Genomic DNA, 12,382 nt, shown 5'->3' on the forward strand with positions numbered 1-12,382 from the left:
CTGGTCTCGCTATCGGCTGTTCTCTCAGCCCTTCTGTCTGGTGTTTTCTTTCTTTAACGGGTGCGGAGGCGCTGCGCTTTGCCGCTTCTGCGTTCCCTTGAGCCCTGTTGCTTACCCTACCTTCCTGCCTTCTCGGCGTACTCCCTTCCGGCGGGGTTGTTCCTTTCCGCTCCGCCGTGGTGGTTCAGCGCTGCTTCTGACTACTTGGGGCATTCCTGCTTTCCTCTCCCTGACTTGGCACAGTAGTCCCTTCCTGTTGCATCTAACTCCTGTGTATCTTTTCTTTACTATACCTTCCCTTACCTACCTTTCTCCCAGGGTCTGATACCCTTCCACTCCGTATCTTGGCATTTGCTTCTTGGATTCCTGCCTTCAGCTACACCGAGTACGTCATCATACCTGGTATCTTGGAACTGCAACCTAAAGATCTGTACCATCTAAAGGACCTGTCTTCTGAACCCATCTATGGACTAGGGTTTTTTCTGCCTTCGGGCTTTTTCCCTAGAACTGAGGCTGGCCCCCTGGGGTTCCCCGGTGACAGGTCCACTCCTCTGTCAAGGTGGCCTCCGGAGGGGCCAGACCTTACCTTCACGAAAAGAAGACCAGAACACCAAAAGGCAAGGGGCCAAGGGCTAAGGAGAAGCCCGGCAAGATTGAGACGGACCCTTGCAAACTTACCTCGGAAGAGTCAGGTGAGGAGAAAGGGGAGGTGGACTCGGATCTTGACATGATCAAACAGGAAGTGCCTCAGAGAATGATGTTAGCGCTAATACATCCAGAATACTTTGATGACGACATGGCCCAAGTACCTGTTGCGGTATGCACTGCAGGGCCCTATGATGTAGGCCTCCTGAAGGGGGCAGGTGAAGTGAAAATTAAACTGAAACCAGAAGCAATTTTTCCAAGAGCAAGACAATATCCTATGTCCAGAGAGGCAGATGAAGGGATCGCAAAGACAATTTCCGCCATGATGGAGCAGGGCATCCTAGTGACGTCAGAATCACCTTGCAACAAAGTGTTTTACCCTGTCAAGAAATCAAAAGGAGGGTCATGGCGTTTAATCCAAGATTTAAGAGCATTAAACGATATAGTTGAAGCCAAGTTCCCTCTAGTCCCGAATCCATCCACAATTTTATGCAACATACCCACTGAGGCAAAGTATTTCACAGTGATCGACTTGAAAAATGCGTTTTTCTCAATCCCGTTGCACTGTGACTCAAAAGACCTGACGTCATTCACTTTCAGGCAAATGCGCCTGAAAAGCACGAGGCTGCCACATGGATACTGTGAGTCTCCATCCATTTTCATTTCCTGCAGATGGACCTAAGCAATATTGCAGTAGACAGTGTTGTTTTTCAGCATGTAGATGATATTCTGATCTGCAGCGTCACTGAGGAACAATGCAGGCGCGACTCTGTCCAGCTATTGACCATCCTGGCTGAGAAAGGATATAAAGTTGACAAGGAAAAACTACAATACTGTCAGCTATCTCACATGAAGGGAAAAAGGTAACCCCAGAAAGTGCCAAAGCTATCATGAACACGGCTAAGCCACTTACGATAAAACAAATGCAAAGCTTCTTAGGTCTGTGCAATTATGTCAGAGCATGGGTCTTCGACTATAGCTCGTATACCAAGCCCGAAAGAAGGCCCAGGCGACAAGGGGAGAAATCGAATGGACTGAGGTAATGGAGAAGGGGTTTGCAGAACTCAAGGGGCGATTTGTACGGATTCCTAATTATGCAGAGGAATTCTACCTGTTCTCACACACCAATGGTAATTTTATGACGGCAGTGCTCGCGCAGGAAACCTCACTGGGGTATAAGCCCCTAGCATATTACAGCGGGAGTCTGGACCCAGTCATGAAGGGCCACTTCCCATGCGAACAAAATCTAGCTGCTGCCGCGTTCGCCATTGAAAAGGCGTCATCCATTGTGATGGGGTGCTCCATGACATTGTATGTTGAGCACTCGTTATATTAGAAAAACCAAAGGGCACGCTGACATCTCAGAGAGCATCCGCATATGAAGTGATTATCTCTAACCCATCGATCAAAATAGTGCGATGTAAAGCTGTGAACCCAGCTACATTCATAGCTGAGCCAGTCACAGATGGAGAACCTATACATGACTGTGCGAATTATGAGGAATTCTATGATGAAATCCCCAGGGTAAAGGAAAATGCCCTGGCAGGTGGCGAAATCGTGTTCATTGACGGTCCTTCGAGAATCGATCAAGAAGACGGACAAAGATATACAGGCGTGGCCGTGGTAAAACACCTAGCGAATGGAGAGTTCCAAGTACTTGTCAGTGCGCGAATACCCTCTCACTACTCTCACTATTCTGCGCAAGCTGCAGAACTATTGGCGCTGATGCTCACCATTGAGAATCATGCAGACCAGGAAGTGACTGTGTACAGTGCCTCCGCCTATGTGACATCCACAGTACATGCAGGTCTAGCGCGTTGGAAAAGGAGGGGCTACCTCCGAGCGGACGGCATGCCAGTGCAGCACGCAGCCTGATTGGACAGGTTGATAAAAGCACTACAGCTCCCAGTGGGCATAGCGGTCGTGAAATGTGCCGCCCACACCAAGGGGACAGATTTCGTGTCATGTGGAAACCATGAAGCGGACACGGAAGCCAAGCGCATGGCATCCAAAAATGAAACAATCATGGACATGGAGGTGGCACATACCCATGAGAGGATGATGGTAGCACGAGCCACACCTGAGGCCTATAGTAACATGGGGCAGACTCAGCTAATGGAACTCCAAGGGGAGGCACCTCAGGAACAGAAAAATGTGTGGAAGCGTTGAGGGTGTTCCTTAAACCCCTCTGACGGGTTGTGGAGGCAAGACAGCACTGGTAAACCAGTAATGCCCGTCACCCTACTGAAGGTAGCATTGGAACAACTAAACTACCCTATACACATGTCTAAAGAAAATATCGCTGCAACGCTTGCAGAAGACTGGTTTACACCGCATTTAGCAGAGCACGTTGCATTCTTCATGGTGAACTGCATAATCTGCCAGCAATTCACCGCTGGGCACACATTAAAAGTAATCAGAGGAGTTATCCCCCGGCCAAATGGCCCATTCCAGCACTTGCATATCGACTATGTCGACATGATTCAAGTGTGCAACGGGTACAGGTATTTAATTGTGGTGGTGTGTCCATTCTCTAGATGGATAGAAGCAGGTCCCTGCACACACCCAGACGCTACTTGTGCTGCCAAATTTCTAGTGAGGGAAGTGTTCCCTATATGGGGGATGAGCGAGGTAATGAGATCAGACAACAGGGCTCACTTTGTTAATGCAGTTTTCGAACAGATCAGCTTGTTGCTTGGTATAAAGCACAAGTTCTCGTCAGCGTATCACCCAGAGGGGAATGGACGATGTGAGCGGCTCAACGGCCTGTTAAAGGAGTGGATAGCCAAGCTGAAGCTCACATTAAAAAAGGGATGGTTGCACTGTCTACCAGTGGCATTGTATGCACTTCGGAACCGGCCAGGCGCCGACCATCATCTCACACCGCACGAAATAGTCACAGGCAGAAGGATGAGGACCGCTCTTACCCTCCCCCCCCCGCCGAGATAGAGCTAGATGTGATGCCCAGCCGACTAAGGAGGTCTTGGGGACAGAGATGCAGGATTACCTGAACTTTATGACATCCAGCGTCTCTGTCATTACAGGCCAGCTGCAGCCACGAAGAAAAGGGTGCAGCGCATCACAAAATACAACAGGAAGTACTGAAACAGACTCCACGCAAGGTCTATGTGCGCCACCCGTCTTCCCTGGTGACTCTGTTCTCATAAGGAAATTTACAAGGAAGAAGTGGGATGAGCCACAATTTAATGGCCCTTTCATCGTAGAGGACTGCACTCCTTCAGCCGTCAAAGCCCAGGGCAGAAGGGCATGGCTCTTCCTGAATGACATTAAACCTTATATAGGAGAGAGCTCCCAAGCTACATTTAACCACGAAGAAACCACAGACAACGGGGAAGAACCTCAGCACGTGCAGACAAGATCCATGACGAGGAAGAAGGATGCATCAGCAGCAAAATAAAGGCGAAAAGAACTCAGTTTTAAATTATGGCTGTTAAACGAGACATTTTCTCAAACCAGTGAAAGATAATAAAGGACATAAAACGAACACTCTGTGCATCCTAGCTGCAGGGAAAAGAGAAGCACATCCAAAGCCACAACAACATTGATGAAACGAATTTTTGAAAGCACGTCATGCCCAAGTAGTACAAAGAATCAAGACTCCGACAGACTACAAATAAAATATTTTCTGAGAGGGTAACACAGTATCCTGAAGCAACCACTGTCAAGACTTTGTTCACAGAACTCATGGAATCTCCTAGCAGAAGCCTCAAGTGGGATGTGCTTACGTATTTTCAATTGATGGTGCTGTTATACCCGTCACTCATAGGGAGAGAGACCAGTGTCACAGACTTTATTCAAGAAGATCATTTGGCAACTGCTGACTGTCATCACGGAAGCCTTCGTCGAGCTACCCGAGCACAGCGAAGAGGATACAAATGCTTCCACCACCAATAGACATTGATGAACTCACATTTAATTTGTTCTTTCAAATAATCGAGAAATGCCCAGGACTTGTCGGGAGAACAAATGACACACGTACTTTCATCAGAGACCCAAGAAACCTAGCTCAGTTAAACCAGCTGTGGACTAAACTAAATCACCTTGTGGTAATCCATGCAACAGGAAGTTGCAGAGACTGTGCGAATCATAAGAAAAGCTCATGACCAGGACCTGGCCAAACAGGACAAATGTCCCTATCACCCGAAGACACCCGGCTGGCGCACAATGTCCTGCTTAGACTAGTCACAGACTATCCAGAAATGGTGGGAAGGACTGCAGATGTTGACGTCATCACTTTCCTTAGAGATCCGGCCAACGCCCCACACATGGGTACACTTCTCCACGGCATAATGCTCCAGGTGGAGCTATCTAGCTTCCAGAGAGAATACCTTAGGAGGTTCCATTGGGACTTTCTGGGATTTTCCTATGGGATTTTCCCATTCATTTTAAAACGCACCACTTTTTTGGTGCAATGTTAAAGATACCGCTGGGTTATTTATTTAATATTTATTCCCCGGTTGGGTCTTTTTGCCAGGACTCAGTTTTAAAATGGCGTTTGTGTTTGCCTCTGTAACTCCAACCAAAGTCGAGCCCTTTGTTCCACTTTTTGGCGGGCTTCTGCACAGAAGCCTCCAAAAGTGGTGCCACTCTGTCTGGGTCTACAGGATGTGTGGGAGGGGGGTTTAGGCACCCTGGCCTGAGTTGCCTCGGCAACTCAAGTCGCACTCTTGTGAGATTGGCCCAGTGGTGAGCTGCCCGGCTCACCACTTAGCATGTTTGAGTGACAGCTAGGACTGATCAATCGGTGGTTTCTGCATAAAAGCAGGGCTTTGGGGACTGGAACTTCAGAAGTCGCCACAGGACCAAAGAATCCGAAGTGGGAGAAGCTGAGCCGATCTGCAACGACATCACCGGTGAAGCCCTGCTGAACCGTCTCCCCACTTCCCAACGACAGAGAAGATCTTCATCCCGGAGAGTCTTCTTCCTCTGAACTGGTGGGGATAACCAGTTCGCCCTCTTTTCGCCTTCCTGGATCGTCTCGTGGTCGAATCGCCCGTGCCAACCACCCCGGCGGCTGGATAGCTACGCTTCACCACTACCGCAAATAAAAGGGTAGTACCTTTTAACCGGGAACCTCTGCGGCTGGTTTCTTCCCCGGCCGTGCAACGACCTCCAGCTTTCCTCCACGTCGAGATCTTCTCTTCCCCTGGACGAAGCACTGACTTGCACCCGCTGCCAGGAACAATTGCCCCCGCTGGAGCTTTCTCACCATTTCTGGTACTGTGTCCCGCCTGGTCTCCCTTGCAACAGACTGTTCAAGGTGTCCCGTAAATCCTTGACTTTCTATCCTGGGGTAACTTGGGGCCTGCTAACTAACTTTTCCTGAACTGATCCAACCCTTTTTGAACTATCTGCAAAGACTTTTTAAAGAACTATTCAACTGTGTGATCTTGGACACATTCCGCCTTGCTCTCTCCAAGAGTGGGCCTGGCCTATGACTTTCTTGCTCCTCAGTAGACCTCAGTGTGCCTTTTCTGACTTGCTCTGGTTCTTTTAAAAAGTGTTGGCGTTGTGTGCTTTCCTAATTCTGCCTTTTTCCCTCCCTTTTTAACTAACTTATTGGAGTGCCATCTTAGGTTAAGCGCTCACCTCTGTCTGCAAATAAGTGGTGTTTTAACTAAGACTTGTTCAATAAGTAATCAGGGAGGTATATATTAATAGTGACTGTGTTTGAACTTGCTTGCCTTATTAGTGTTAGTGTATTTTACATATGTGTTTTTAAATAAATAATTATATACTTTTATACCCAAGCTCTGGTCAGTTTTTGCTTGTGCTACTGTATCTCTGTACCTATTTTGTATACTCTATATACTGTCTAACTCTTCTTGAGAGAAGTCTGGCTGTTCAGCCACAGCTACCAGGTAAATCTGGGTGGTACAGACTGCTACCAATAGGGTTTACTGCCAACACCTGTGGTCCTAAGCCTTTTGCAGTGGTCCCTAAGAGAACTGCACAGGTTTCTGCCTAACAATCTGATGTCACCCAGGACCCGAGGATGCCATAACCTTTCCTGATAAGAGGCTACAGTTTCGAGGCCATACCAAGCCAACCAATTGACACATAGCTCTAAGATACTGATTGATGGCAGGGAGAAACTTGGGACACCAGGCACCTGGGTGTCCATTCTGCATGCTGCTAATTAAAATGGGGATTTATGTCTAGGGGTGTAACTTGCCCAATCACAATGGACCAAGTTATCTAGGATCCTATATATAGAAGAACCAATGAGACGTCGTACTTGTTGTGAAGTCAATCACATGTGATGTAGTGGGATGGGCGTAGATGCCCACCCAATAAGAATTATCCAATCCGCATGCTCTATTATCATATACAGATATAGCACTTATACTTAAGTTACCTTTCCTAACCAATTATATTGCATGTGGAGTTTTTGTGGAATTAGACGTCAATGGTGACGAATATTGCCTATAAGAATCACTGTTCAACTGAAGGTCGAGGAAGTCAGAGCGAGACAGGTGGTCGCAACTATGCTGATTCCCAACTGCTTCCCTGTTTGATGTACTTGTCATATCACTGACTTCCCTTTGCCAAACTACTGAGTGCTCATTATTGAGTCGTGTTGGAGTACGTGAATCCTGCACCCCCATCCCTCACATGGTGCAGCTATCTTGTTTTACAGGTTCTAGAGGGTGAGCGCTGACCTATGGGCCCGTCAGTGAATTTCTCTCCTGAACAACGGCGTGGAAACTCGTCACGTCTTACAGATGCAATGATCACGTGACCCAGTTTCCTTGGCAACGCAATGAACAGCGGCTGTTCGTGTTATACCGTGCTTCTCAGCTGTAGTTTGTACTCAGCGGTTGGCGTTTCATTTCTGGACTTGATTATCTCTGATTCTTTGACCTCGGACCAAGTATCCCCGGATTGCTTTTGTTTTGCCCTTTTGCCTTGTTGCTGTTTTCTGCTCCTCCTCGCCTGTACTGCATTGACCTTGGACATGGAATTACGGATTGCTTTTGGACTGCCCATTTTTTGTGCCATGCTCTGGATTGTTTACCAAGAATCCACAGTCTTGTTCTTGCTTCCTGGAACTTCCTGGATTTTTGCTGTCCGCTCACATCATTGAAACTCCATCCTGACAGGGGCTGTTGCTCGCCCCCTGTCACTCAGGTGCTTCCAGTGAATAAACATTCTTGCCTGGCCTTGCTGCCATGAACGCTCTTTGCTGCTGCAACTTAGCTCTCGGAGGGTACAGTTACACCAGCCTGGGATCCAGTAACCTGTTACACGCTTCTTTGTCCTTCCTTGAGTCCAGCCTACATACATTCCCCTGGTAGGTGTCAGTATTGTTCCTTGCTAATTAGTTACGCATTCACCTGGGTTCTGTTGTGTACATTGCTTAACTTTCCCGTTTCCTTTGCAGCCACTTGGAGGACCCAGTGTTCCTGTTCCTGCAATCTGTGGCCCTAATAACCAAACAGCGAGTTCTTCATATCTCTCTGTTGGTTGCTGAGGGATGGAGGTATACATAATCTACGCATTCCACAAGTCATGATAGCGGAAGAATGCAATTCATTGAAAGGGAGTTTCAGAGTGCTACTGCTGTCTTACCTGTTGTCAGACTCTAGCAGCCCTTGAACCCGTAGTGTAGCCGTAGAGTCTTCAGAATAATACCCTCCCCGAGTGAGAACAACAAGAACACTCTAGGAAGGTTATTAAGCAGAAGATGGACCCCGATCGCGTGCTGTTGTTGCAAGACCGCACAGGAACACTCCAGAGGAAGACCCAAAAGGAGGAGATACCTGTGGGATAAATACAAATCTCACTGTATACAGCAGAAATGGCAACAAGACAAGAACCAGAAATCAAGCAGAATAACTAACCTGTGGTATAGGTAGATACTGCAGACCACAGATAGGAAACTACACTAAGGTCTGTTAGGTGCTCTCCCCTGCAAGATATCAAGAACTAATAAGGATTGGAAATTGTCACAGTACATATAAATAGAACACCAAGAGGACGGCATAAGCAGGCTTGCCAAGACATGGAATTGGAGGATCTTGAAGTCTGATGTGGAGAAAACAAGGAACTAACACCGATGACACGAAGACGCCTATACCTAGAGTGGCGAGTCTCTAGGTTCCAGGTGCGCCTCCGGACCCGACGACACGAGGACACCTAACCCTAGAGTGGCGAGTCTCTAGTCCCAGGTGCGCCACCGGACCCGACGACACGAGGACGCCTAGCAGGTAAGTTAGAAGTGTAGTCCAAATGTACCGTATAGTCAACAGGGAAGGTGGAGTTTTCAGTTCTAGGGAGAGCACGGGAGATGTCTTTGCAGGTCCAGATTCTTGATGGAAGTTAGGGGCGTGAACTGCGAGCAGGAATTGATTGAAGGGATCCGAGGCTTCAGAGGCGAGGGAATCAGTGAGCAAAAGAGCAAAACAGGGCTAGGCAAAACAATCCGTGAGGCAATCCAAGATCTGATAACTTACGGGCATAGAACAAAACAGACAAGGGAAAGGCAGGCAATCCACAAACACGTGGCTAACAAGGTTTGGCAACTATCGAGCATAAACAATGGCAGACAAGGATTAGAGAAGAGATGAGGTTCTTAGGCAAACAAGGTCCGAAATCCAGAAATCCAAAATGCACGAGAGGATCATGGTAGCAAGGTAGCTTGATCAGAAGCGCCTTGCTCGCGGACCGAACAGCTTAAGATCCCGCAACCACGTGACCAGGACGCCAGGAACGCCGCGCCAGTTTCCATGGTAATCGACAACGCTCCAGGAAGCTGGTACGCCCGTCAGGAACACCAAAAAAAGGGTAAAATGCAATGCCTGGGCCTTGACATGGGCAGATTAACCGACAGTGCAAGATTGCCCCGCAAGTTCCTTTGATGTACGGGAACCTCGAGCGCAGCCCGCAAACCCGCAGGTACGCGTTTCCTGACACCTATGTGAAGAAATGAGCAGGTGTCCATAAGAAGAGGTCTTCAGCTCAACACTGAATGGCAATAACGCACAGATGCAGATGCATGGTTGCCGAACTCTTGCGTGACTAATGGAGCAGCATGCAGGTGGTGCGTTTAGGTGGCGGTACGACGCCATTGGAGCGTCGAGACAGCCAAAATAGATCCACAAGAGCTGGATGCCACTGCCAGATATGGATTGTTGTGGTTTAATTGTAATTGTTTATTTGTAGAGCGCTTATACACAAGTGAGGTGCTTCAAAGTGCTTCAAGGCGGGAAGAGAACAAGGGAATACAGTAGGCATTCTTAGGCCTTGAAGTTTCCCAATGATTTAACAAAATTATCTAGCATGCTACGCCTAATGACTTGTCAGATAGTACACGTGTATGACAAGGAGTGTGGCGAGAAGGAGGTGGGGAGGGGGAGGAGGAGGAAAAGGACATACAGAAAATAAACTACCGTACTAGGCCTGGCGACATTCAGATGCAGGAGTGAGGCTGCCAACCCCCATGCAAACCTGTGCCAGCATTGCTCCCAAAGGCTGCCCCTAAAATGGCTGTGCGACCCCCACCTACTGTGAAGCATTAAGGTCTGGCACAGCCCAATCCTGGGTGTGTATGATCATGGTTGTTAGGAAAAGAGGGCCCGTTATATCTGAACCATCCAGGGACTACTCTCAAAAGAATACAAGCATCTAGAAAGTATATGGAATGCACTAGAAAGTGTGCTTCCCTCAATAATAAAGCACAGTAATAAAGCTTACATATTTGAACGCGCACCGGGAAAAGTCAGTTTTGCTTTCAGTTACTGTAGACTATTTTTGTGCACAGACCCAAACCCCTGAGTTCTGAGTGAGAAGCACAGCAGCAGACGGGGGCAGAGTGGGAAACCAATATGGAGACCGTCCTAAATCAAAGCTAGACTACACCTCTGTAAACCTGAAGGTGGAGCAGTCAGAGGGACACAGTTTAACCTATCAGATCTAAGACATAACTATGACTCACACCCAAAATTGTTAGGCACCTATGGCTCTTATAGGTGGGGCCAAACCCCTGTACAACCTATGAGGTTAGTAAGGGGAGGCTGGGCAGTTTTGGCAGGAGACAGAGTTTTGTGGATAAGTGGTGGTGAATTTTGGAGAGAATTGGTGGTGAAAGGCGAATGAGGCAGAGCAGAAGAGTAGAGGTTGGAGAAAGGTGGCCAGAGAAGAGGTGCTGGGACTGCTGGGAAGATGGCGGTGGCTGGAGGAAAAGCTAAGAAAAGGGAAAAAGATATAAAACGGAGGCAAGATGAAACATTAAGGGGGAAGAAGAGAACGATATTGAGGTGTTGGAGAAGACACTAGGAGGAGAAGGGAAGAATACACTGGGGTAGAGGTTGAAGGAAATATCAGGATGGGAAAGGAGCCAATTGAAAAATGGTTTGGAATAGACATCCGTAGTAAGGTGACGATCATCCAGCAGGCAGGTGGGGAAGACAACTAGGAGTGCAGATGATAAAACAGGTGGAAATGAAAAGAGAAACAGAGCAAACAGGAAATTGGAGGAGTTGAGTAGCAGGTGCGCTTTAAGAGTGAATGGAACGGAGGGCTATGAGCAGGTTTTGAGGCATCTAAAAGGCACAGCAGGCGGTGAAGGAGAGAGGAGGTGGGAAAAGGTGATGCAGGGGCGGTATTCTTTGTTAGGCAGAATTACATGCGGTACTCTTTGGGAACACTACATATAATTAAGACTACATTGTAAGCACAATCTCACCTTTGGTACAAGCCTGTACTACACAGTTATGTGGCAGCAGTGGCTGAGCAGCCAGACTTATCTCAAGAGGGATGTGAGCAGTACAAGATGTTACACAAAGGACTTGCAATCACAGTAGTTCAAACAAACACTATCCAAGGTTTCTTGGTAAAAGAATATATATTTATTTACACAGCCAGTTAGAAAACATTCCACTAGTAAGAAGCAGCTCAATATCACACTATAATACACTACAGTACATAACCAATACGTTTCTGAACAAGTTAGGCTCCCCTGAATTGGGGAGCAAAATGGCACTTCAGTAACTTTCAAAAGGGGTAGAAAGATAAAGGTTAAAAGAATTAAAGAACAATTATTTTCACTACAACAGGTAATTCAATTCAATAGGCCTTGGCCAAAGTCAATGGTTCAGTGTCTTGGATAGGATAGCACAGTTCTGGTAGTAAACGGTTAAGTCTTTGTCAATGTTCTTAGAAGTAGTTTGCCAGAAAAAGAGTTATATGTCAGATTAGGAGCAAACAAGACTCCAAAGTTGGGAAAGTTTCAAAAATTTTCACCGCGGCAGAAAGGATTTCGTGACTGCGTGTGCACATTACCTTAAGTATGAAGAAAAGCTGTAGCTGAGGCAGTTGTTCCTGGCAGTTCCCGCAGATCTTGCTATTCCTGAGCTTTAATCGTGGGAACAAGAAGGAGGACGTCGGGAGGTTCCTGCACTGACCAGTATGGAGACGGTGTCCAGGTAGCTTATGAGTTGGTTGTTCCCACCAGCTCAAGGGAAGAAGTCGTCCTTGAAGGGGCTTTTCTGTCGATGGAGTTTCAGGCAATTCTGACCTGCAGCAGAGCTTCACCGGGCAAACCAACGGTCCAGGAGTTGCAGCAGTCGTCTTCCTTCAGCTCGTCTTTGGTTCTTTCATTCCAGTGGTCGACTCTGCTTTCCAAGTCCCAGAGACCTGCTTTTAAACAGTTTTCTCTCATTAATTCCAGCCTAGCTGTCACTCACCCAGCAGGGTGGCTCTCCTTGCCGGACAG

The sequence above is a fragment of the Ambystoma mexicanum genome, chromosome 2p (assembly GCF_040938575.1).
Source record: "Ambystoma mexicanum isolate Mex_15411 chromosome 2p, UKY_AmexF1_1, whole genome shotgun sequence".
Classification (NCBI taxonomy): domain Eukaryota; kingdom Metazoa; phylum Chordata; class Amphibia; order Caudata; family Ambystomatidae; genus Ambystoma; species Ambystoma mexicanum.